Genomic DNA, 27,752 nt, shown 5'->3' with positions numbered 1-27,752 from the left:
CTTAAACAACAGAGAAGAATCGAGCGCTACGTATAAAAAGCCTGTCACTCGAACGCAGGCCAAATTAAATCCCTTCGCCGATTGGATGCGGCCCTCCCATTTTGGAGACCCCCGTTTCTGACAATCTCTAAGTTTTCATGCGACACATATTACGAAAGACGAAAACCGAATTTCGGAAACCGTTTTTCGCTGTCGAGTTTACACGTTATGGTCTGAAGCGGATTACTTGCCAGTTAAATTTGGGGGCTAGAAAACATGAGTTACAGTATCCGATTTAGTTAGCACTGTCGCTGTTTCTCGTGAATTAGGCGAGCCTCAGGCTAATATTTCTACTTACCCTTCACTGTAGAAAAAGCCACTCCCTCCATATTGGCCGAAAATTTTTAAGAACAAGACGAAGGCCCAAGCACTTTTCAAAAAGGGTTGCGTTTACATGCGAGCGAAAATCGATCGCAGAATTGGAAAATCGACAACTCGAAGCGGATTCCTAGAATCGATTTTGAAGTGTTTGCCTGAAAACCCCGAAGTAATTTCAGGCCCCCACAACCGCACGAGTGGTCGACTGTGAAGAGCGGACAAATTGAATAGCTGGCCGGCGGCCATTAGAGTGGTAAACTGACGCGCGGAGTTCGAATGTTTATACATCGCTTTTGGTTATAAAATGCCTTCGCTTGAGTTAGGTCGCAAACATAATGCCTCATTTAAATACGTTACTGCAATATAGTTTTTAATTTATGAACAAACAGCAACTAGTCACTGTTTATGAATTTATCTTACGTACTACGTGGAATCTGCCGTCGCTAAAAGTTATGTACTGTTCCCCTAGCATTTTTCGTAGTTCATTTACGATAGATGTACGCAAAATGCATCAAAATACTCGAAGATTTGCCCACTATGTTAATAGATATTTTCTGACTCTACCTTGCTTTAGATTTTATGACGAGAAGCATATGGCATAGTGCTTTGGCAACTCACGACCAAATTATCAAGTTTCAACCTAACCTAGACCATGAAAACACTACCGATAAGCCAACTTTCTTCAAAATGATCAGAACATGTAAAACGGTATTCTGTCGGTCGGAAATCTTGCTTCCTGACAGCGTGTAACCATTTTTGTAACAGCTGTGGTTTTGAGAAAGGAAACCTGCAAATAGATGCACAGACATTATGCTAATATCGTGTTACAAAAACATTTCTTAAGCAAGCGCACTGACATACAAAACAACTCAAAATATTCGCATACCTGTGAATATTCGTTCCTTTCTCGAATTTATTTGTACAATTAATCGCTGCACAACTCTTCACCATTGTACTTCTTTTGATTTGAATGTACAGACAGTAGAATTACGAGTAACAAATACTGTGTGTACGTCCCAACAAACATACAACGTTGAATCAGGGTCTTCGTAAACAACAATACTACACTACACATCAGACTACAACCACTATCATGGCGTCCAGCCGAAGGTTCAAATTATCCCGAGACTGCAGCGCCATCAGTGAGTCTAGTTATTTTTTCCAAGGTCTTTGAGTAATTTTGAGAAAACGGTTTACGAAGTCCGGCTTTGGGAAACCCACGTAAACGGGGTGAACGAGGCATCAAGCGACCGCAGCGCCTCTCTCAGGCGAGATGGCAAACTGTGTGATCTCGCGCGGTCCACGTGGTTACGCTGTCTACCGCAGTAGAGCGCTGCAAGCGCCAAGTTGGGCAGAGGTGTACTTCTGCACCCCAGCAGCCCAGTGCGCCTTCAACCCTCACGACGGTGGGTTCGGTTCGTGCCTCACGGAAGCGTCGCATCCCGTCTGCCGAGCGCTCGGCGTCATCGCGAAGACGCAGAAAGGCAGTCGGAATAGGTCCAGTTAAATCCGTACATCCCACCCGACACTTTATGGTGATTCTCATGTCGGGGCAGTGACCATATTGTACGTGGTCCGGAATGTAGCTGTCGACCTCGAGACCCTAGCAAGTGGTGAACTCCGTGAAGATGGGCAGTGGACCGACAGTGCAGAAAGTGTGCTTTGGAAATTCAGGCAGATTCAAGGCGGACGCAGACGAGGAGTGAAGAATTTCAGCGTCTTTGGACCGCGAGGACAAACACCAGGTGAGCACAGCGCCTAAACAACAATGCTCTACACTCGACCACCATTCGCTAACCAGCGCCAAGCTTGACAAAATCCGCTTAATGCTACAATTTCTGATTCTCTCTTACTCTCCCCTAGGCTGCGTCTGTCATGCCTAGTACGGGATCCGCATTTCTGCGGGTTTGGCAAGTTTTATTGTTATTGTTTAACTTTGTGGCCGGGTGGCCTTCCTCACAGAACACTCGTCGAGGTAACCGAAAGACGTATGGAAACGATGTACATCTAGATGGATACTCTGCAAATCACATTTAAGTGGCTGGCAGAGGGTTCATCGAACCACCTTCACAATTCTCTATTATTCCAATCTCGTATAGCTCGCGGAAAGAATGAACACCTACATCTTTTCGTACGAGCCCCTAATTTCCCTTATTTTATCGTGGTGATCGTTCCTCCCTATGTAGGTTGGTGTCAAAAAATTATTTTCGATTTCGGAGGAAAAAGTTGGTCATTAGAATTTCGTGAGAAGATTCCGTCGCAACGAAAAGCACCTTTCTTTTAGCGATTTCCAGCCCAAATCCTGTATCATTTCTGCGACACTCTCTCCCATATTTCGCGATAATACAAAGCGTGCTGCCTTTCTTTGAACTTTTTCGATGTACTCCGTCAGTCCTGTCTGGTAAGGATCCCACACCGCGCAGCAGTATTCTAAAAAGAGGACGGACAAGCGTAGTGTAGGCAGTCTCCTTAGTAGGTCTGTTACATTTTCTGTGTCCTGCCAATAAAACGCAGCTTGTGATAGCCTTCCCCACAACATTTTCTGTGTGTACCTTCCAAGAAAAATGATTCAAATGGCTCTGAGCACTATGGGACTTAACATCTGAGGCCATGAGTCCCCTATAGCTTAGAACTACTTAAACCTAACTAACCTAAGGACATCACACACATCCATGCCCGAGGCAGAATTCGAACCTGCGACCGTAATGGTCGCGCGGTTTCAGACTGTAGCGCCTAGAACCGCTCGGTCACCCCGGCCGGCTGTTCCTTTCAATTTAAGTTGTTCGTAATTGTAATACCTAGGTATGTAGCTGAATTTACGGCTTTTAGATTCGACTGATTTATCGTGTAACCGAAATGTAACTAGTTCCTTTTAGCACTGATGTGGATAACCTCACACTTTTCGTTATTTAGGGTCAAGTGCCACTTTTCGCACCATTGCGATATTTTTACTAAATCGTTTTGCAGTTTGTTTTGATCTTCTGATGACTTTATTAGTCGATAAACGACAGCGTCTTCTGCAAACAACCGAATACGGCTGCTCAGATTGTCTCCCAAATCGTTTATATAGATAAGGAGCAGCAAAAAGCCTGTAACACTACCTTGGGGAGCGCTTGAAATCACTTCTGTTTTACTCGATGACATCCTGTCTGTTACTACGAACTGTGACCTCTCTGACAGGAAATCACAAATCGAGTCACATAACTGAGACGATATTCCATAAGCACGCAATTCCACTACGAGCCGCTTGTGTGGCACAGTGTCAAAAGCCTTCCGGAAATCCAGAAATACGGAATCGATCTGAAATCCCTTGTCAATAGCACTCAACACTTCATGTGAATTAAGAGCTAGTTGTGTTCCACAGGAACGATGTTTTCTAAACCCATGTTTCTCAGATTCGCTGTTTGCTATAAACGAGATTGCCAAAGAAGCGCGCAGACGTACCAGTATTATAAGCAGTTGTGCGTATCGTGTCGCAAAGGAATTTTACAAGTGGCTGCCGATGCAGACAGAGCGCGCACTGCATTGATTTTAGCACTGTAACGAAGGAAAGGCAAACAACGGATTGGTCCAGCGTCTGGTTCAGTCTGAGTGATAAATATATGCATAAAAATAGTTGATAAAATAATAAATGCAAGTCTTCTGGTCCAGACTGTACACCAACTAGGTTCCTTTCGGAGTATGCTGATGCATTAGCTCCATACTTAAGTCATACACAACCGTTGGCTCGACGAAAGATCCGTACCCAAAGACTGGAAAGTCGTACAGGTCACACCAATATTCAAGGAGGTAGTAGGAGTAATCCACTACATTACTGGCCCATATCGTTAACGTCCGATATGCAGCAGTATTTAAGAACATATATTGTGTTCGAACTTATGAATTACCTCGAAGAAAACGGTCTGTTGACACACAGTCAACATGAGTTTAGAAAACAGCGTTGTTGTGATAACACAACTAGCTTTTTATTCGCATGAAGTGTTGAGTGCTATTGACAAGGGATTTCAGATCGATTCCGTATTTCTGGATTTCCAGAAGGCTTTTGACACTGTACCACACAAGCGGCTCGTAGTGAAATTGCGTGCTTATAGAATATCGTCTCAGTTATGTGACTGGATTTGTGATTTCCTGTCAGAGAGGTCACAGTTCGTAGTAATTGACGGAAAGTCATCGAGTAAAACAGAAGTGGTTTCTGGCGTTCGCCAAGGTAGTGTTAGAGGCCCTTTGCTATTCCTTATCTATATAAACGATTTGGGAGACAATCTGAGCAGCCGTCTTCGATTGTTTGCAGATGACGCTGTCGTTTATCGAGTAATAAAGTCATCAGAAGATCAAAACAAACTGTAAAACGATTTAGAAGAAATATCGCAATGGTGCGAAAAGTAGCAGTTGACCCCAAATAACGAAAATTGTGAGGTCAGCCACATGAGTGCTAAAAGGAACTCGTTAAACTTCGCGTACACGATAAATCAGTCTAATCTAAAAGACGTAAATTCAACTAAATACCTAAATATTACAATTACGAACAAGTTAAATTGGAAGGAACACACAGAAAATGTTGTGGGGAAGGCTACCACAAGCTGCGTTTTATTGGCAGGACACTCAGAAAGTGTAACAGACCTACTAAGGAGACTGCCTACACTACGCTTGTCTGTCCGCTTTTAGAATACTGCTGTGGGATCCTTACCAGGTAGGACTGACGGAGTACATCGAAAAAGTTCAAAGAAAGGCAACACGTTTTGTGTTATCGGGAAATATGGGAGAGTGAGTCACAGAATTGATACAGGATTTGGGCTGGAAATCGCTAAAAGAAAGGGATTTTTCATTGCGAAGGAATCTTCTCACGAAATTCCAATCACTAACTTTCTCCTCCGAATGCGAAAATATTTTGTTGAGCGCGACCTACATGGAACGACCACCACGATAAAATAAGGGAAATCAGAGCTCGTACGGAAAGATGTAGGTGTTCGGTCTTTCCACGCGCTATACGAGATTGGAATAATAGAGAATTGTGAAGGTGGTTCGATGAACCCTCTGCCAGGCACTTAAGTGTGATTTGCAGAGTAGCCATGTAGATGTACAAAATTTGCTTAAGGAAATACGAGGCGAATGCGAAAAGTAAGGTCCGATCGGTCGCGAAATGAAAGCCACAGTGAAAATCAATTTTTTTTTTATTCGCAACAGTTAGCCACGCCTTTCATCTACCTTTTCTAAACAGTCACCGATCCGACTGAGACATTTGTCGTGGCGTTGTACAAACATTCCAGTACCCTCGTCACAGAAAGCTGCCGCCTGTGCTTTTCGCCAGTTCTCTACGCCGGTCTGCCAAAATGTTGTCTTCGTAGCCGGTGGTTCATGTGAGCAGAAGTGAACACCGGAGGGAGCCAATTAAGGGATGCATTCTCGGCGATCAAACACTTCCATGGAAAATGCTGCAGGAGCGTCTTCATTGCCCCTCACCAATTCAGGTGAAAATTATCTTCAAGGAAGAACATCTACATCTACGTGATTACTCTGCTATTCACAATAAAGTGCCTCGCAGAGGGTTCAATGAACCACCTCTGCCGTTCCACACTCGAACGGCACGCGGGGAAAACGAGCACTTAAATTTTTCTGTGCGAGCCCTGATTTCTCTTATTTTATCGTGATCATTTCTCCCTATGTAGGTGGGTGCCAACAGAATGTTTTCGCAATCAGAGGAGAAAACTGGTGATTGAAATTTCATGAGAAGATCCCGTCGCAACGAAAAATGCCTTTGCTTTAATGATTGCCACTCCAATTCACGTATCTCCCCTATTTCGCGATAATACAAAACGAGCTGCCCTTCTTTGTACTTTTTCGCTGTCACCCGTCAGTCCCACCTGACGCGGATCCCACACTGCACAGCAGTACTCCAGAATAGGGCGGACGAGCGTGGTGTAAGCAGTCTCTTTAGTAGACCTGTTGCACCTTCTAAGGGTTTTGCCAATGAATCGCAGACTTTGGTTTCCTCAACCCACAATGTTATCTATGTGATCGTTCCAATTTAGGTTATTTGTAATTGTAATCACTTAGTATTCACTGGAATTTACAGCCTTATCGCGTAATCAAAATTTAGCTGATTTCTTTTAGTACTCATGTGAATAATTTCCCACTTTTCTCTATTCAGGGTAAATTGCCACTTTTCGCACCATACAGATATCTAAATCATTTTGCAATTCGTTTTGGACATCTGATGACTTTCCAAGACGGTAAATGAGAGCATCATCTGCAAAGAATCTAAGACGGCTACTCAGATTGTCTCGTATGTCGTTAATATAGATCAGGAACAATAGGGGGCCAATAACACTTCCCTGGGGAACGCCAGATATTACTTCTGTTTTACTCGATGACTTTCGTTCTATTACTACGAACTGTGACCTTTCTGACAGGAAATCACGAATCCAGTCGCACAACTGAGGCGATACTCCGTAGGCACGCAGTTTGGTTAGAAGGCGCTTGTGAGGAACGGTGTCGAAAGCCTTCTGGAAATCTAAAAATATGGAAGCAATTTGACATCCCCTGTCGATAGCATTCATTACTTCATGAGTATAAAGAGCTAGTTGTGTTTCACAAGAACGATATTTTCTGAATCTGTGCCGACTAATTGTCAATAAATCGTTTTCTTCAAGGTACTTCGTAATGTTCTAACACAGTATATGTTCCAAAACCGTACGGCAAATCGACGTTAGTCATATAGGCCTGTAATTACTCCTACTTCCCTTTTTGGGTATTGGTGTGACTTGAGCAATTTTGCAGTCTTTAAGTAGGGAACTTTCTGTGAGCGAACGGTTGTGTATAATTGCTAAATATGGAGCTATTTTATCAGCATACTCTGAAAGGAACCTCAATGGTATACAATCTGGACCGGAGGCACTGCCTTTATTCAGTGATTTAAGCTGCTTTGCTACACCGAGGATATCTACTTCTATGTTTCTCATCTTGGCAGTTGTACTTGATTGGAATTGAACATTTACTTCGTCTTCTTTGGTGAAGGAGTTTCGGAAAACCGTATTTAATAACTCTGCTTTAGTGGCACTGTCATCAGTGACTTCACCGTTGTTATCGCTCAGTGAAGGTATAGATTGCGTCTTGCCACTGGTGTGCTTTCTGTATGACCAGAATCTCTTTGGTTTTTCTGCCAGATTTCGAGACGGAATTTTGTTCTGGAAATTCATGTCATGTGGGAAATTCATGTCATGTGGGCTGCACAGCTTCTGGCGGAATCTCTCACCATATCCACATACTTGCAGGGAGACACTGTTGTGTTAGGCACTTCTGCGAGAACGCTTTGCGCTCTGAACTGGAAAGAGCGACGCGAAACAATCTGCAGGCACAACAGAGACACTGCCCAACACATCTGTGCAATGCTCCATCGGATTTTCACAATGGTTTCCATTTCGGGCCTAATCGGACCTTACTTTCCGAATACGCCTCGTATTTACTCCCAGAACCTGATGTTCAAAAATGGTTCAAATGGCTCCGAGCACTATGGGACTTAACATGTGAGGTCATCAGTCCCCTAGACTTAGAACTACGCAAACCTAACTAAGCTAAGGACAGCACACACATCCATGCCCGAGACAGGATTCGAACCTGCGACCCTATCAGCCGCGCGGTTCAGGACTGAAGCGCCTTGAACCGCTCGGTCACTCCGGCCGGCGACCTGATTGATGTTCATCTCTACTTTCTGCGAACCGAGAGTCAAACTTCTAATTACTTGTGAGAATTATGTGGCGCCCTTATACAAAAAGGAGACACAATTACGGCACAATTTATTCGATTTTCTGGACGATTATCTGTAACTTCGAGATGTCTGGCAACTGGAGCAGCTTTCGAACACTGACTGACGTCATTATGGGAGCATGTGAAGTAATAAATAAACTACTTAAAGACAATATTATTTTGTTACACTGCCGCTTATACGTAGTCCGTATACTACTGATTTTTCCCTGTCAACTTCATCAGTAATACATACATTGAAAAGTCGCAATGTCTCTATCACTTTGGTAATGGCATATCATCTTTCGTGTTTGTATGAGGGGCGTTTGAAAAGTCCGCGCAAAGTCCGAGAGATGGCACCACGGGCGCGTATCGAGCTCATGTTTAGTTATTAGCATCTTTGAAAAGAACGCACGCTTTCAGCCACAGTGGTCTATTTCTTTTGATTTGGCATTCGTGTGAATCAAGGAAGTCCAGTGATTGTCAACAAACGGACGAAAAATAATTTCGTGTGGTGATTAAACATTACTTTATGAAAGGCAAAACGCCTCAGGAGCCTAAAGAGAAGCTTGATAAACATTACAGTGACTCTGCACCTTCATCTAGAGCAGTTTATAAGTGGTTTCAAAATTTTCAGAGTGCCCATATGGGCGCAAGTGATGCTGAACGTTCTGGACGCCCTGTGGAGGCTACGACTCCAGAAATCATTGATAAAATCCATGATATGGTGATGGAGTGTTAAGGTGCGTGAGATTGTTAGTGCTGTGGCCATCTCGAATGAATATGTACATAATATTTTGCACAAACATTTGGATATGAGAAAGCTATCCGCGAGATGGGTTCCGCGATTGCTCACGCTTGACCAAAAACGGAATGGTGTGAAGTATTGCAAGGGTGGTTTGCAGCTGTTCAGGAAGAAGCTGCAGGACTAACTGTCGTTTCGTCACTGTGAATGAAACATGGATACATTGCTACACTCCTGATACCAAACATCAAACTAAACAATGAGTTACCAAGGGAGAATCTGCACCAAAAAAGGCGAAGACTATTCCTTCGGCCGAAAAGATTATGGTGACTGTCTTTTTGGATTTGCAAGGGATAATCCTCATCGACTATCTGGAAAAGGGTAAAACTATTACAGGTGCATATTATTCATCGTTATTGGAGCGTTTGAAAACAGAGCTGCAAGAAAAATGCCGGCGATTGGACCGCAGAAAAGTCCTTTTCCATCACGACAATGCACCAGCACACACCTCAGCAGTTGTGGTCCCAAAATTATTGGAAATAGGATTCCAACTCGTTTCACATCCCCTCTATTCTCCAGACTTGGCTCCGTCGGACTACTGTTGGCCCCAATTTGAAGAAATGGCTGGCGGGACAAAGATTTTATTCAAACGAGGAGGTGATTTCAGCAGCTAATATCTATTTTGCAGACTTGGACAATTCCTATTACTCGAAAGGGATTAAGAAATTAGAACAGCGTTGGACGATGTATATAAGTCTAAAAGGAGACTATGAGGAAAAATAAAAAAAGGTTTACCCCAAACACGTAAGTAGTTTTTATTTTTGCACAGACGTTTCAAACGCCCCTCGTACATATAGTGCTTTGATTACATGTGGAAACTGAGCATACGACCAGATAAACAACAACAAAAGGTCGCTTTCGCCCAAAATACTCGGCGAAACATGTCATTCGTACGTACCATCTGCCATGCACACGCACTGCTTGTTCAGACTGGCACCGACAACGATCGTGAGACGCGATCACCAGAGGTCGCCCGATAACATCGGCCGACAGCTTCGTCACAGCGCCTCCGATTATTGCATGAAGCAGCGTAGATTTTAACCTCTTTGATCTCTATGCGCGGAGACATGCCATTAAAAAGTCGCCAAATGCGTGTGAATGAGATACGTCTGTCTCAAAAACAACCTGGCCACTACTGTACTCCCTTTCCTCAGTTACTGGAACAACCAAAGAAGTGTTACTAATTTACGAGGTGCAGAGAGAAACGTTATCTTTACAGACAATTGACAGAAGTTGAAACAAATTCTGAAAAACAGACATTTGTCAGTTAATAACAATAGCAACACTCAACTCGCACTATCGAATTATCAAAAAATATAACAATTAAAAAGTCAACAATTATGAGGTGTTTCCAGAGCCGCATAGCAGTCTGAAGGCGCTATATTCGCAACTACCGGTTTCACCTAAGTGTAGACACATCTTCAGGTTTATTATGACTATATTTCCATAACGTAGATGGGCGATTACGGAGTCCAAACGTTCAGGAAGTTATGCACGTTAACAGTCAAACAATATTGGTCGGTTGTCATAATACCTACGATTTGTCTGCCATTTCTATGACATAATAAACGAGGAAGGAAACTATGGGAACAGTAATAAACTAAAAACTCAAAAATTAATTCATGGTTTACAATATACTACTGGCAATTAAAATTGTTACACCAAGAAGAAATGCAGATTATAAACGGGTATTCATTCGACAAATATATTATACTAGAGATGACATGTGATTACGTTTTCACGAAATTTGGGTGCATAGATCCTCTGGCCTTAATAACCGCCTTGATACGCCTGGGCATTGAGTCAAACAGAGCTCGGATGGCGTGTACAGGTACAGCTGCCCATGCAGTTTCAACACGATACCACAGTTCATCAAGAGTAGTGACTGGCGTATTGTGACGAGCCAGTTGCTCGGCCAACATTGACCAGACGTTTTCAATTGGTGTGAGTTCTGGAGAAAGTGCTGGCCAGGGCAGCAGTCGAACATTTTTTGTATCCAGAATGGCCCGTACAGGACCTGCAACATGCGGTCGTGCATTATCCTGCTGAAATGTAGGGTTTCGCAGCGATCGAATGAAGGGTAGAGCCACGGGTCGTAACACATCTGAAATGTAACGTCCACTGTTCAAAGTGCCGTCAATGCGAACAAGAGGTGGCACCCCATACCATCACGCCGGGTGATACGCCAGTATGGCGATGACGAATACACGCTCCCAATGTGCATTCTCCGCGATGTCGCCAAACACGGATGCGACCATCGTGATGCTGTAAACAGAACCTCGATTCATCCGAAAAAATGACGTTTTGCCATTCGTGCACCCAGGTCCGTCGTCGAGTACACCATCGCAGGCGCTCCTGTCTGTGATGCAGCGTCAAGGGTAACCGCAGCCATGGTCTCCGAGCTGATAGTCCGTGCTGCTGCAAACGTCGTCAACTGTTCGTGCAGATGGTTGTTGGCTTGCAAACGTCCCCATCTGTTCACTCAGGGATCGAGACGTGGTTGCACGACTCATTACAGCCGTGCGGATAAGATGGCTGTCATCTCGACTGCTAGTGATACGAGGCCGTTGGGATCCAGCACGGCGTTCCGTATTACCCTCCTGAACCCACCGATTCCATACTCTGTTAACAGTCATCGGATCTCGACCGACGCGAGCAGCAATGTCGCGGTACGATAAACCGCAATCGCGATAGGCTACAATCCGACCTTCATCAAAGTCGGAAACGTAATGGTATGCATTTCTCCTCCTTACACGAGGCATCACAGCAACGTTTCACCAGGTAATGCTGGTCAACTGCTGCTTGTGTATGAGAAATCGGTTGCAACCTTTCCTCGTGTCAGCACATTGTAGGTGTCGCCACCGGCGCCAACATTGCGTGAATGGTCTGAAAAGCTAATCATTTGCATATCACTGCGTCTTCTTTCTGTCAGTTAAATTTCGCGTCTGTAGCACGTCATCTTCGTGGTGTAGCAATTTTAATGGCGAGTAGTCTATTTTTTTAACAGGACACTGCTTCTGACCCGTTCCCCTAGTCAGCGTAATAGCGCCCGTGATGCTCTTTCGGTGTACATAAACGATATTCCAGAGAGAACCAGCGCCGCTATAGCATTGTTCCCTGACGGTCGGCCTGAGTCCAGGTAAGAGGTAAGAGTCGTCGTTCGACCATCGTAGGCTACAGAATGGCAGAAAGTCTTGGACAAAATTTCCAGTTCACTGTAATGAATAGCAGCTCTCTTTGCTAGGAGAGGATCTGATATGCCCGTCACCAATTTTGATCAATTTTTCCAAGACCGTTCTGTGTTGAAAAAATAGACACACGTGTGTCGGCTTTTTGCTAGAGTTTCCCTCCTTTTTCAAAAAATTCGGGATCAAAGGTGATGACGAAAAATCGTATTTTCGACGCTATGCATCGGAAGATCGTCTAAAAACTATTGTATTTTACGGACAATAAGACGCACTTTTTTCTTCGAATAATTGCCTCCAAAATTCAGGTGTGTCTTATAATTGACATTAGTATAAAAATGTCGAGTGTTATTTTTAAAATTCCCTCCAGTCTTAAAAACGGCCACGTATTCGACGCCGCGGGAAACCTGTCTACGAGGGTTAGTCAAATAAAAACCTTAAATATTTTTGTAAATATTATTTATTGTGCAGAAGTGGTACAAAGCTGTATCAAATGATATTTTCACTCTGCATCTGAATGTGCGCTGACAAGAAAGTTCCTGGCAGATTAAAACTGAGTGCCGGACCGAGACTCGAACTCGGGACCTTTGCCTTTCGCGGGCAAGCGCTCGGGCAAGCGCTCAACTAACTTTTTTTTTAATCTCATTTTGTTCGTTATGGTTCGTTGCAATTGTTCGTGGCGGACGTCCCCTGACGTCCATTGAAATTCGTTTTTGATCGATTAACTCAGTTTTTTTATTACGGTGGGCAGCTAACCCTCTGACCGAACACGCTGAGCTACCGTGCCGGCAACACCTGAGCGACCCAAGCACGACTTCACAGCTTTACTTCTGCGAGTTCGAGTCTCGGTCCGGCACACAGTTTTAATCTGCGAGGAAGTTTCAAAGCTGTATCACTTTTCAACATACTCTCCAGCGCTTACAAAGTCCATAAATTCCTTTAGAAAAAAATTCTTTTGGTAGTCCGTGCAACCACTCATTCACCGTGTGGCGTACCTCTTCATCAGAACGGAACTTCTTGTCTCCCATTCCGTCTCTGAGTGGTCCAAACATATGGAAATCACTTGGGGCAAGGTCTGGTGAGTACGGTGGATGAGGAAGGCGCTCAGAATGCAGGTCTGTGATTGTGGCAACTGTTGTACGGGCAGTGTGGGGCCTTGCATTGTCATGTTGCAAAAGGACACCTGCTGACAGCAATCCACGTCGCTTTTTTTTATTGCAGGTCGCAGATGATTTTTTAGGAAATCTGTGTAAGATGCACTGGTGACAGTGGTCCCTCTAGGCACGTAATGCTCCAAAATGACGCCTTTTTCGTCCCAAAAGAGAGTCCGCATATCCTTCCCTGCTGATGGTTCTGTTCGAAACTTGTTTGGTTTTGGTGATGAGGAATGGCGCCATTCCTTGCTCGCTCTCTTCGTTTCCGGTTGGTGGAAGTGGACCCAGGTTTCGTCCCCAGTAACGATTCTTGCAAGGAAGCCATCACCTTCTCGTTCAAAGCGTCAACTGCCGTCGCACCCATCTTGCAGAGACTTTGTGAAACTGGAGCATATCATGCACAGTATGGTGTGCTGACCCGTGACTAATCTGTAAACATGCTGCAGTGTCATTCAGTGTCACTCGGCGGTTTTCCTTCACTACGGCTTCGACTGCTGCAATGTTCTGTGGAGTCACAACTCGTAGTGCCTGACCTGGACGAGGAGCATCTTCCACTGAAGTCACACCATTTGCAAACTCCCTACTCCATTCGTAGCCTTGCTGCTGTGACAAACGCGCATCAGCGTATTGAACCTTCATTCGTCGATGAATTTCAGTAGGTTTCACACTTTCACTACGCAAAAACCGAATAACAGAACGCTGTTCTTCCCTGGTGCACGTCGCAAGTGGGGCGGCCATCTCTATACTGATACTGCGACGGTATGTCTGCATCTGCACTATGCTGCCACCTACAGGCCATTCTATATGCTGTTTGTAGCACACTTACCAGCTTACAGGATAACGGCGCGAAATTTCGATTTGTTATTACAAATTTAAGGTTTTCATTTGACTCACCCCCCTATATCCGGCAACACTGGATTCAACTGGCAGCGGCGGTAAACCGATGAGGCGAAGGCGAGTGTGTGGGGATTGACGAGTTTGCTAACACTGCCTCCCTACCTTCCCGCCGTCACAAACCCAGAACGCACTGTCCAGCCTATGATGCGTCATCGCAGTCTACGGTGCCAGATGGAAAGTGATTTGTGTTTTTTATTAGTAGCTAGTTACGTAAGGGAGAAAAGATAAAATATATTCATATGATGCGGCCTATAGTCTGAAAGTAATAGCGTATGGAGAAGAACACGGAAACAGAGCGGCTGAGCGGCATTTCGCCAACAAGAAGAAGTAGAAAGTTCAGATGACGATTTTTAGGGCTTTTAAAGGTCAGTTCGGTTTTATCAACTAACAATCTTTTCCAGTCAAGCTTTGCAATCCAATAATAAAGTAGTAAAAATGTTAATTTTCTTTAGCTGCTGCTGGTCATACCGTCCGTAGCTTCTTCTTGTTGTTGTTGTTGTGGTCTTCAGTCGTGAGACTGGTTTGATGCAGCTCTCCATGCTACTCTATCCTGTGCAAGCTTCTTCATCTCCCAGTACCTATTGCAACCTACATCCTTCTGAATCTGCTTGGTGTATTCATCTCTTGGTCTCCCTCTGCGATTTTTACCCTCCACGCTGCCCTCCAATACTAAATTGGTCATCCCTTGATGCCTCAGAACATGTCCTACCAACCGATCCCTTCTTCTTGTCAAGTTGTGCCACAAACTCCTCCCCAATTCTATTCAATACCTCCTCATTAGTTATGTGATCTACCCATCTAATAGTGAGCATTCTTCTGTAGCACCACATTTCGAAAGCTTCTGTTCTTGTCTAAACAATATTTATCGTCCACGTGTCACTTCCATACATGGCCACACTCCATACAAATACTTTCAGAAACGATTTCCTGACGTTTAAATCAATACTCGATCTTAACAAATTTCTCTTCTTCAGAAACGCTTTCCTTGCCATTGCCAGTCTACATTTTATATCCGCTCTACTTCGACCATCATTTGTTATTTTGCTCCCCAAATAGCAAAACTCATTTACTACTTTAAGAGTCTCATTTCCTAATCTAATACCCTCAGCATCTCCCGACTTAATTCGACTACATTCCATTATCCTCCTTTTGTTTTTGTTGATGTTCATCTTATATCCTCCTTCCAAGACACTGTCCATTCCGTTCAACTGCTCTTCAAAGTCCTTTTCTGTCTCTGACAGAATTACAATGTCATCGCCGAACCTCAAAGTTTTAATTTCTTCTCCATGGATTTTAATTCCTACTCCGATTTTTTTGTTGCCTTTACTGCTTGCTCAATGTACAGATTGAATAACATCGGGGAGACGCTACAACCCTGTCTCACTCCCTTCCCAACCATTGCTTCCCTTTCATGTCCCTCGACTCTTATAACTGCCATCTGGTTTCTGTACAAATTGTAAATAGCCTTTCGCTCTCTGTATTTTACCCCTGCCATCTTTAGAATTTGAAAGAGAGTATTCCAGTCAACATTGTCAAAAGGTTTCCCTAAGGCTACAAATGCTAGAAACGTAGGTTTGCCTTTTCTTAATCTTTCTTCTAAGATAAGTCGTAAGGTCAGTATTGCCTCACGGGTTCCAACATTTCTACGGAATCCAAACTGATCTTCCCCGCGGTCGGCTTCTGCCAGTTTTTCCATTCGTCTGCAAAGAATTCATGTTAGTATTTTGCAGCCGCGACTTATTAAACTGATAGTTCGGTAATTTTCACATCTGTCAACAGCTACTTTGTTTGGGATTGGAATTATTATATTCTTCTTGACGTCTGAGGGTATTTCGTCTGTCTCATACATGTTGCTTAACAGATGGTAGAGTTTTGCCGGGTTGGCTCTCCCAAGGCCGTCAGTAGTTCTAATGGAATGTTGTCTACTCCCGGGGCCTTGTTTCGACTTTGGTCTTTCAGTGCTCTGTCAAACTCTTCACGCAGTATCATATCTCCTATTTCATCTTCATCTACATTCTCTTCCATTTCTATAATATTGTCCTCAAGAACATCGCCCTTGTACAGACCCTCTATATACTCCATCCAACTTTCTGCATCTTAGGGTCCGTAAAATACGGATTTTTTTATTAACATATTATGGGGTGCGAACGTAATGATGTTCGAGTTATTACCGATTTTGTATTTTCATGCACTGTGGTATGCGTACCCGTCATTTAAGTCGCCTGCGAGAGCGAGAATTCGATCGAGCGATGAAGGCATCAGATTCCCAGAGTGTAGGGAGCCAGTCCGATACTTGGTCGAGGCTTTACTTCATTCGAAATTTTTTTTCAGCGTGGTGGATAATATTCACCATCGACATCCACCGCTCTTCGTCAGCCGTTGACGCTCACTTTTTCCGACAGGTAAAGAATTTCACCGCACCACTTCTGCACTGAAGCGCCAAACAAACTACTATAGGTCTGCGCATTCAAAAACAAAGATATATTAACAGGCAGAATACGTCGCAACAAGTGTCTGGCGCAGTTGTTAAATCGATTACTGCTGCTACAATGGCAGGTTATCAAGATTTAAGTGAGTTTGAACGTGGTCTTATAGTCGGCAAACGAGCGATGGTACACAGCATAGCCGAGGTAGCGATGGAGTGGGGATTATCCCGCACAACTATTTCACTACTGTACCGTGAATATAAAGAATCTGGTAAAACATCAAATCTCCGACATCGCTGCGGCTGGAAAAGGATCCTGCAAGAACGGGACCAACGACGACTGAACAGAATCCTTCAACGTGACGGAAGTGCAAACCTTCCGCAAACTGCTGCAGATTTCGGTGCTGCGCCATCAACAAGTGTCAGCGTGCGAACCATTCAACGGAACATCATCGATATGCGCTTTCAGACCCGAAGTCCTACTCGTGCGCCCTTGATGACTGCACGACACAAAGCTTTACGCCTGGCCTGGGCCCGTCAACACCGACATGCTGATGACTGGAAACATGTTGCCTGGTCGGACGAGTCTCATTTCAAATTGCATCGAGTGGATGGTGTACAGGTATGGAGGCAACCTCATGAATCCGTGGACCTCGCTTGTCAGCAGGGGTCTCTTCAAGCTGGTGGAGGCTCTGTAATGGTGTGGGCCGTGTGCAGTTGCAGTGATATGGGACCCCTGATACGTCTAGATACGACTCTAACAGGTGACACGTACGTAAACATCCTGTATGATCACCTGGATCCATTCGTGTCCATTGTGCATTCTGACGGACTTTGGCAATTCCAGCAGGACAATGCGACACGCGACACGTCCACTATTGCTACATAGTCGGTCCAGGCTTGTAGAGTACATTCCTCGTCGAATTGACGCCATTATCAAGGACAGACGTGGTGTTACACGGCAGAATCGTCCGAAACTTCTGCGTGTCACTGTTTTTTTCGCTGCGCTTATCGCTATGACAGTGAACTGTCAACTTAGCTTCCCAAAGTTGTCGTGTGAGAGATTATTCGTGTGACGAATTCTTACGCAGGTGGTGGTAATTAATCGTTCTGCAAGGATAATGTGACTGGAAACTGGTCGGTTTACGTAAGATATATTGAATAACGACCAGCAATTACCTAAATTTAGAACGGGTCTGTGCCGCTCTTGCGAAGGATATCCACCTGCGACCTCGCAAAGTTAACTTCTTACCAGCGTGGAGTTGTATAACGTGTTTCGCGACGGACACTAAAATCAGCTCTTGTCTAGGTTGTTGACTGCGCAGTACAGGTGGACGAGCCGACCTATGTGGCCGAGCGGCTCTAGGCGCTTCAGTCTGCAACCGCGCGACCGCTACAGTCGCAGGTTCGAATCCTGCCTCGGGCATAGGTGTGTGTGATGTCCTTAGGTTAGTTAGGTTTAAGTAGTTCTCAGTTCTAGGGGACTAATGACCTCAGATGTTAAGTCCCATAGTGCTCAGAGGCATTTGAACCATCTGGAAAGTAATCGCCTTACCTCTTAACACAAAAACGTTTGCCATCGGATACGATCCATGACTGTAGGCAGGCGTACATCGCTTTGTCCGATGCATATCGGCTGCCACTACTTTATTTGCGGAAGGCCCACATTTTGCCAAAGTTGTTTCGGCTGCTTTGAGACGTTTCGCTGCGAAGCCATTATACACTCGAACTAATTGGGGCGTAGGTTATCTCGAATTACATGAAACACGGATGATACGGAAATATCACTAATTCAACGGGAAGAGCGTGGGTAAATGTTTAATGAGCACAATAATGATTAAAAAATAAATAAACATTGCAGTACATACTAGTGTTATGCAGGGTGTCCCACTTTCATCTATACGAGCCCATATCTCTGGAGAGGCACAATTCTGCAGAAAAAGTCTGTGGTAAAAGTTGTAAGGTTTGAAGGGGGTCACGGAGTGGTTACCTCGAAGTGACCTTGAACCCGGGTTTCAAAGTCAAACCAAGGTCAAGTTCGTTTTTGCAAATCGTAATCGCTATTTTTTATTTCATATTCGTATTCTACGCGACAAAATACGCATTGTTAAGTACGCATTGTTTGTAGGCAACATTTTTTTTCGGAAAGCCTATGGTTTGTCGCCATTGTAACTTTCCTGGGTTACCAGTATCTGGAGTACGAAGCGAGGTCGGGAAAAAAAATTTCAGTGAAAATCTAGTACGGTTTCTGAACTCTGTCAACTGGTGAAATTTTCGTGAACTTGAAATGGCCTTGAAATTTTTCAGTGGGGATCAACCTGAAAGCAAATACCGTGGGCATTACCGGAACTCACTGTGCGCCACGTGATGAAAGGTTGTCCAGCAGACTTAACACATCGATAGCCCTGAGGGCTGATGAACATGATTCTCACTGCAAATCTAGCATCTCTGATGCTCGATCAACTGCCCATTTTTACGAGTTTGTTCCTGCTGGGCGAAATTCATCAGAGTTCGACGAGTTGGAATTTTTCTAAATCCCTTAATACACATTTTTTTTAAGTCCGTAAGAGAAAAATTTATGAGTCACGCCAGTCAAGAATCATTCTAAGTGAGCACAGCTGAGAAATTTTCAGAGTCTCCAAAGGAAAAATTTCTCTGAACCCCCAGTCACGATTTCAAATTCCCCGACAATGACGCTTCTTAGTTTGCCTCAAAGCTCCACCCTTCTCTTCTCTGATTGTGTCCGCACAAGCTCAGTGCTCTCAACAAGCGAAGTATCCAGGCGTCTCGCAGTGAACCAAAACGATGTTGTTCAGACATGAAGAAGATACAGAGAGACAGGAACTGTCGCTGAAATGCTTCGCTCAGGCCGACCAAGAGCTACTACTGCAGTGGATGACCGCTACATACGGATTACGGCTCGGAGGAACCCTGACAGCAACGCCACCATGTTGAATACTGGCCTGCCGCGGTGGCCGAGCGGTTCTAGGTGCTTCGATCTGGAACGACGCGGCTGCTGCGGTCGCACGTTCGAATCCTGCCTCGGGCATGGATGCGTGTGATGTCCTTAGTTCGGTTTAAGTAGTTCTAAGTCTAGGGGACTGATGATCTCAGATGTTAAGTCCCGTAGTGCTTAGAGCCATTTTTTGGGTAATGCTTTTCGTGCAGCCACAGCAGGTCGTGTTACGACTCAAACTGTGAGCAATACGCTGCATGATGCACGACTTCACTCCCAACATCCGCGGCGTCATCTTTGCAACCACGACATTATGCAGTGTGGTACAAATGGGTCCAACAACATGCCGAATGGACTGCTCAGGATTGGCATCACGTTCTCTTCACCGGTGAGTGTCGCATATGCCTCAAACCAGACAATCGTGGGACACGTGTTTGGAGGCAACCCGGTCAGGCTGAACGCCTTAGACACACTGTCCAGCGAGTGCAGCAAGGTGGAGGTTCCCTGCTGTTTTGGGGTGGCGTTACGTGGGACCGACGCATGCCGCTGGTGGCCATGGAAGGCGCCGAACGGCTGCACGATACGTGAATCCCATCCTCCGACCGATAGTGCAACCATATCGGCAGCATATTGGCGAGGCGTTCGTCTTCGTGGACGAGAATTTGCGCCCCCATCGTGCACATCTTGTGAATGACTTTCTTCAGGATACGGACATCGCTCGACCAGAGTGGCATACATGTTCACCAGACATGAACCCTAACAGATACGCCTGGGATAGACTGAAAAGGGCTGTTTATGGACGACGTGACCCACCAACCACTCTGAGGGATCTACGCCAAACCGCCATTAAGTAGTGGTTTAATCTGGACGAACATGTGTACAGCAATCTGCACCGCCAATCTGGACCGCTACCTCTGAAGGTCTCGTTGGATGGTGATACAACATGCAGTGTATGGTTTTCATAAGCAATGAAAAGGACGGAAAAGATGTTTATGTTGACCTCTATTCCAATTTTCTGCACAGGTTCCCGAACTCTCGGAACAGAGGTGATGCAAAATTTTTTTTGATGTGCCTTTTATTACTGACTTATGTTAAATGAAACGTTTGGATATTTAATGTACAGACTCCCCCAGAAAAATGTACACACACTTTAAGGAACGAAAAGTATTACGTCTGTGTTTATTTTACATTCAATAATTGACACTTAAAGTAGTAAAGGAGTTTTGCTATTTAGGGAGTAAAATAACCGATGATGGTCGAAGTAGAGAGGATATAAAATGTAGACTGGCAGTGGCAAGGAAAGCGTTTCTCAAGAAGAGGAATTTGTTAACATCGAGTATAGATTTAAGTGTCAGGAAGTCGTTTCTCAAAGTATTTGTATGGAGTGTAGCCATGTATGGAAGTGAAACATGGACGATAACTAGTTTGGACAAGAAGAGAATAGAAGCTTTCGAAATGTGGTGCTACAGAAGAATGCTGAAGATAAGGTGGGTAGATCACGTAACTAATGAGGAGGTATTGAATAGGATTGGGGAGAAGAGAAGTTTGTGGCACAACTTGACTAGAAGAAGGGATCGGTTGGTAGGACATGTTTTGAGGCATCAAGGGATCACAAATTTAGCATTGGAGGGCAGTGTGGAGGGTAAAAATCGTAGAGGGAGACCAAGAGATGAATACACTAAGCAGATTCAGAAGGATGTAGGTTGCAGTAGATACTGGGAGATGAAGAAGCTTGCACAGGATAGAGTAGCATGGAGAGCTGCATCAAACCAGTCTCAGGACTGAAGACCACAACAGCAACAACAATTGATCATTCATGTTGTACAACCTTCAGTTTAGCGCATGGTTACTTTAAATGTTCACGGGTGACGGCTATACACACAACAGAACGACGAGCGGTCCCCGCAACTACGTCAGTCAGTATTACAGTGGAGATCGCTGCACGTGTTGCTTTAATCTCCTGGCGAAGTTCCTCCAGCGTGCGTGGCCTACGTCGATAGACGTTATCTTTCACAGTTCCCCACAAGTAAGAGTCCGTAGGTGTTAGATCTGGCGATCGTGGAGGGAACTCAATGGGCCCCCTTCGTCCAGTCCGATGCCCCGGAAAAGTGTCATCCGTGAAAGCTCGTACGGCTAGGAGGTAGTGTGGTGGCGACCCGTCCTGTTAGTAGAAGACCTCTTCATGAGCTCCATAAAGCGCACTTATGCCTGGCAAAACTGATGTGCGTAACATTTGCGGGTACACTTCTCCAGTGACAGTAGCATTAAAGGAAAAAGGTCGTACTAACCCCTAGATGATAGTCCACACCACACATGAACGCCTGGTAGATTGACCGCTTTATCCACATGAACATTCGGGTTTTCCGGTGCCGAGTACACACTGTAAAGCCGATTCACAGTTCCATTACGTTTACATTGTGTCTCGTCACTCCACACCACCTTCGTCACAAATTGTAAGTCATCAGTTACCATTTGCTGATGTTGTGGTCTTCAGTCCTGAGACTGGTTTGATGCAGCTTGTAACCCCCCCCCCCCCCCGTCACTTATCGACCTTAATGACAGTGAAAAATTAAACCGCGTGTACCTAATGGAAATTTGGGAAAATCAATCGTCACCAAAGTTAATTTGTCGGTAAAGAGGGAGGAAAGGGCTACATCTAAATGAAAGGAAAAATGCTAATGAAACTGGTGGAAATTAATTTTGAAAAGGGGTAAACTTAATAAAGAAAGTAAATGTGCGGCCGTTACGTTAACAATTAACTAGCGGTAATTAGATATTTGAGATTTGGGGGAAATTACGGTCGCCAGTCCGAAGGACAATTACTATAGTAACTGAAAAAGAAAGGTTATTACACATATAATTAGCACTAGAAGCGTGGCAACTGAAGGTTGACACGTGCAGTGTGAAAACTGAAAGTTTGTCAGAAGTAATAAATTTCGCTACACTCTGACTTAATTTAGCAAAAGAATTAATAAAACCGGAAAATCGGAAGTTAATTTAGTGACTGAACTTAATAGTGGGCTTTCTTTCTGAAGCACATCGAAATTCAGTAAAATACGGTTAGTCTTGGACTACCTCAACAATCATTTCAAAAGCTACTTGAATCTACGCAATTTAGAAATAAGAGATTTAACTTTGAACTTGAATTAAATGATTCTGAACAATTAATAATAGTAAAATTTAGTACGTACCAAGCTGAGCTGCAGTCACAGGTAATTTGTGCTTGTGTAATCTAAATATTGTAGCCAGCTTTGATTACCTTAACTGAACTTTGAAATTAAAGCAGTGAAATCGAATGATGCTGGCGTTTGAATTTCAACGACACTCGGGTTCATTCCGGAAAAGGAAGGGACCCTGCTTGGTAATGCAATTGGGACAATGAGCAACAAACGTTCATGCTAAGTTGCTGTAATTTTGTGATGCAACAATTTTAAAAGTTTGAAAAGCTGAGGTCTGCCATACAGTTCTAAAACTTTACGTGCTTCCAGTCTTCCTTGTTGGCTGATTGAAGGTTTGAAGCCGTCGATCGAGCAGGTGGCGACAGTCACTCATTGTCGGCCGTCGCTGTTGCAGAAGCTGGATGTTGGCGCGCCTTCTTCTCGACACGGTCACCAGGAGAAACGGGCTCTTGATGTGCGCCAGCTAATGCTTCCCGTCCGCGACCCCATGTCAGAAACTATCATGGCGAGTCGAGCGCAATTACATGCTGCCAAACCCCGAAAGCGCGGCAACTCGCGGGAGCTTCACACAACACACCTGCTCCACTGCACCACCCCAGCCAGACTCTCCCTCTGCCCGCGCTCCACGCACAGAGTTAACACTACCAAAGATCCTACACACTTTGGTTCTCCACACGACCTATCGATGTATTCGTTCGAGCGCTGATGACCTCGATGTTGAGCGCCCATAAACCCCAACAGTATTCGTTCGATAGCGTAGTTTTCCCTTATCCAGACCCAGCGTATAAATACAAATAATATTCACAAAACAAACCAACATAAATGCATAAATATATATATACAAACAGTAAAACAATTACAATATATAAAGAGACAGAAATGTCATATTTTGAGGTGACAAAATAAGGAAAAAAATTTGCAATAGATGGAAATAGGAGGACATGCATTTCTAGCGTTACAAGCTCTCCATGCTACTCTATCCTCTGCAAGCTTCTTCATCTCCCAGTACCTACTGCAACCTACATCCTTCTGAATCTGTTTAGTGTATTCATCTCGTGGTCTCCCTCTACGATTTTTACCCTCCACGCTGCCCTCCAATACTAAATTGGTGATCCCTCGATGTCTCAGAACATGTCCTACCAACCGGTCCCTTCTTCTAGTCAAGTTGTGCCACAAGCTGCTCTTCTCCCCAATTCTGTTCAATACCTTCTCATTAGTTATGTGATCTACCCATCTAATCTTCAGCATTCTTCTGTAGCATCACATTTCGAAAGCTTCTATTCTCTTCTTGTCTAAACTATTTATCGTCCATATTTCACTTTAATACATGGCTACACTCCATACAAATACTTTCAGAAACGACTTCCTGACACTTAAACCTATACTCGAGGTTAACAAATTTTTCTTCTTCAGAAATGCTTTCCTTGCCATTGCCAGTCTACATTTTATATCCTCTCTACTTCGACCATCATCAGTTATTTTGCTCCCCAAATAGCAAAACTCATTTACTACTTTAAGTGTCTCATTTCTTAATCTAATTCCCTCGGAATGACCCGATTTAATTCGACTACATTCCATTATCCTCGTCTTGCTTTTGTTGATCTTCATCTTATATCCTCCTTTCAAGACACTTTCCGTTCCGTTCAACTTCTCTTCCAAGTCCTTTGCTGTCTCTGGTAGAATTACAGTGTCATCGACGAACCTCAAAGTTTTTATTTCTTCTCCATGGATTTTAATACCTACTCCGAATTTTTCTTTTGTTTCCTTTACTGCTCAGTATACAGATTGAATAACATCGGGGACAGGCTACAACCCTGTCTCACTCCCTCCCCAACCACTGCTTTCATTCCTTTCATGCTCCTCGACTCTTATAACTGTCATCTGGTTTCTGTACAAATTGTAAATAGCCTTTCGCTCCCTGTATTTTACCCCTGTCACCTTTAGAATCCGAAAGAGATTATTCCAGTCAACATTGTCAAAAGCTTTCTCTAAATCTACAAATGATAGAAACGTAGGTTTGCCTTTCCTTAATCTTTCTTTGCTGATACCAGTCGTAAAATTGCAACCGGCGATCAGGTTCGTCCTCATCAATCAGGTGCAGTAATCGTGGAATGTAAACTTTCCACTTTGCAGCTTTCAGAATGCTTCGTACACTTGTACTGTTAACCCCCACCACGTGCACATTGCGTAGCAGACTTCTGTGGATAATCAACAAACTTTTCCAACACGAGAGCCGACGAAGCAGGAAATTTAGCTGTACACTGTCTTCCTGATCTTCCTTTCTGAATATCACAAATCGTTCCGTGCAATTCAGACTTGTCAATGAAGCGTTGGCGGCTCTGTTTCAGACTCCCCCCCCCCCCCCCCCAATGGCGTTGCACTCCTACGGCATGGCATCGTCAAGCTTGAAAAATCACTTCACAATACATTTTCGTTGCTCGAATGTCAAGCGTGCTCCAGCCGTCTTGTTTTCTCAATAGCGAGATGAAAGTACTGACATCTGTTGAGCCAAAGAGCATACGACAACACAGCCGTAACTCAAATCGAACGACAAGATCGATATCGCGATAGAGCCTCGCAAAGAGTGTATACATTTTTCTGGCGGACTCTGTATTAACAGCTGTCAACGTTTTTCTCAGTCAAGCTTTAGCTGCGCTGTGTTTATTTCAAAAATCGTGTACAGTCACAGTCTCTGTACCGTCGTGTTCTGACTGTCGCGCTGTTAATACGCAATTTGAAAATGACACGCCGCTTCTTGCTCCGTAGTGAAAAACGGGCGTGGAACACGGATAGAAAGTGCCAAAAAATAGGTAGTCCTCAATATTCTTCATAAATTTACAGAAAAAAATCGGCTCTGTAGTTTCCTGAGGACTGCATTTAATGCAGATGAGATATTTATATCCATCGGATGGGTAGCGAAATCGGTAGCGTAGTAGGTCGATAACTCAGTGCGTAATAAAAAAAAAGAACTGAGTTAACCGATTAACGAACTTGAATGGATGTCGTGTCATGTCGGCCCCGAACAATTGCAACGAGCCATAACGAACAAATGACATTAAAAAAAACGTAAGTTGTCTTTTTTGGTTCAATTTAAAATGCCTACACTCGTACCTGTAAAATTCATCATCATTTTTTTAATGAATAATACAATTCTTCTTATTTCCAGTTACATACTACATGCGAAATTTCTGTTTCCATGTCAAATATAAATTCTTTATTATATTTATGAAAGATTTCTAATATAGGTTGCTTAGATTATGAAAACATAACGATTTAATTCTTAGTACAACAATGAAAAACCAAATACTCTTTATTGGACTGCGTCTGTTCCTCCATTCCCTTATACCACAGATGTCGTCTCACGCAAAACCAGAATAACTGTCGTAGAAACATGAAAAACAGTCACTTTCACAGCATCGAACACGCCATAAAAATTCTACATTTTTACGTTTGCCACTGCTCCATTACATTATGAACCCAATAGTACTGATCTGGAGCCAAGGATTTGGCCCGAGAAATAACAAGACTATTAAGCTGCCAGACATACTGGAACTAACGCACACAGGTTTTTCACACGTCACTGTCGGAGGTTCGAGTCCTCCCTCGGGCATAGGACTGTGTGTCAGAGTAAGTTAGTTTAAATTAGATTAAGCAGTGTGTAAGCCTAGGGACCGATGACCTCAGCAGTTTGGTCCCATCAGACCTTACCACAAATTTCCAGTTTTCACACGTCACTGCCGAACGCTGACGGATTATACCGGGTGATCAAAAGGTCAGTATAAATTTCTAAACTAAATAAATCACGGAATAATGTACATAGAGAGGTACAAATTGACAAACATGCTTGGAATGACATGGGGTTTTATTAGAACCAAAAAAAAAACGTTCAAAAAATGTCCGACAGATGGTGCTTCATCTGATCAGAACAGCAATAATTAGCGTAACAAAGTAAGACAAAGCAAAGATGATGTTCTTTACAGGAAATGCTCAATATGTCCACCTTCATTCCTCAACAATAGCTGTAGTCGAGGAATAATGTTGTGAACAGCACTGTAAAGCATGTCCAGAGTTATGGTGAGGCATTGGCGTCGGATGTTGTCTTTCAGCATCCCTAGAGATGTCGGTCGATCACGATACACTTGCGACTTCAGGTAACCCCAAAGCCCATAATCGCACGGACTGACGTCTGGCGACCTGGGAGGCCAAGCGTGACGAAAGTGGCTGCTGAGCACACGATCATCACCAAACGACGCCGCAAGAGATCTTTCACGCCTCTAGCAATATAGGGTGGAACGCCATCCTGCATAAACATCGTGCGTTCCAGCAGGTGTTTATCAGCCAGGCTGGGGATGATGCGATTCTGTAACATATCGGCGTACCTCTCACCCGTCACCTAGCAGTGTTGCTGTCCAACGCCATCTGTCGGACATTTTGTGTACTTTGTTTTGTTTTTTTTTTCGTTCTAATAAAACCCCATGTCATTCCAAACATGTGTGTCAATTTTTGCCTCTCTATCTACATTATTCCGTGGTTTATTAAGTTTTCAAATTTATACAGACTTTTTGATCACCCTGTAGAAAACCCCATGTCATTCCAAGCATGTGTGTCAATTTTTACCTCTCTATCTACATTATTCCGTGGTTTATTAAGTTTTCAAATTTATACTGACTTTTTGATCACACTGTAGAAAACCCCATGTCATTCCAAGCATGTGTGTCAATTTTTACCTCTCTATCTACATTATTCCGTGGTTTATTAAGTTTTCAAATTTATACTGACTTTTTGATCACCCTGTAGAAAACCCCATGTCATTCCAAGCATGTGCGTCACTTTTTACCTCTCTATCTACATTATTCCGTGGTTTATTAAGTTTTCAAATTTATACTGACTTTTTGATCACCCTGTAGAAAACCCCATGTCATTCCAAGCATGTGTGTCAATTTTTACCTCTCTATCTACATTATTCCGTGGTTTATTAAGTTTTCAAATTTATACTGACTTTTTGATCACCCTGTAGAAAACCCCATGTCATTCCAAGCATGTGTGTCAATTTT

General features: G+C 43.8%; 1 long non-coding RNA gene across 1 annotated transcript in view; it reads left to right on the top strand.

Annotated features, from left to right (window-relative positions):
• Positions 1–1,752: 1,752 nt before the first annotated feature.
• LOC126108779 (uncharacterized) overlaps positions 1,753–27,752 on the top strand; it is a 124,571-nt gene continuing 98,571 nt past the window's right edge. The window contains exon 1 of the long non-coding RNA XR_007523630.1: positions 1,753–2,102. This is a non-coding gene — a long non-coding RNA (uncharacterized LOC126108779). The remainder of the gene's footprint in view (positions 2,103–27,752) is intronic.

Source organism: Schistocerca cancellata, chromosome 11 (genome assembly GCF_023864275.1).
Source record: "Schistocerca cancellata isolate TAMUIC-IGC-003103 chromosome 11, iqSchCanc2.1, whole genome shotgun sequence".
NCBI classification, from domain to species: Eukaryota; Metazoa; Arthropoda; class Insecta; order Orthoptera; family Acrididae; genus Schistocerca; species Schistocerca cancellata.
Note: the sequence above shows the minus strand (reverse complement) of the source record. Positions and strands in the feature narration are given on the sequence as shown.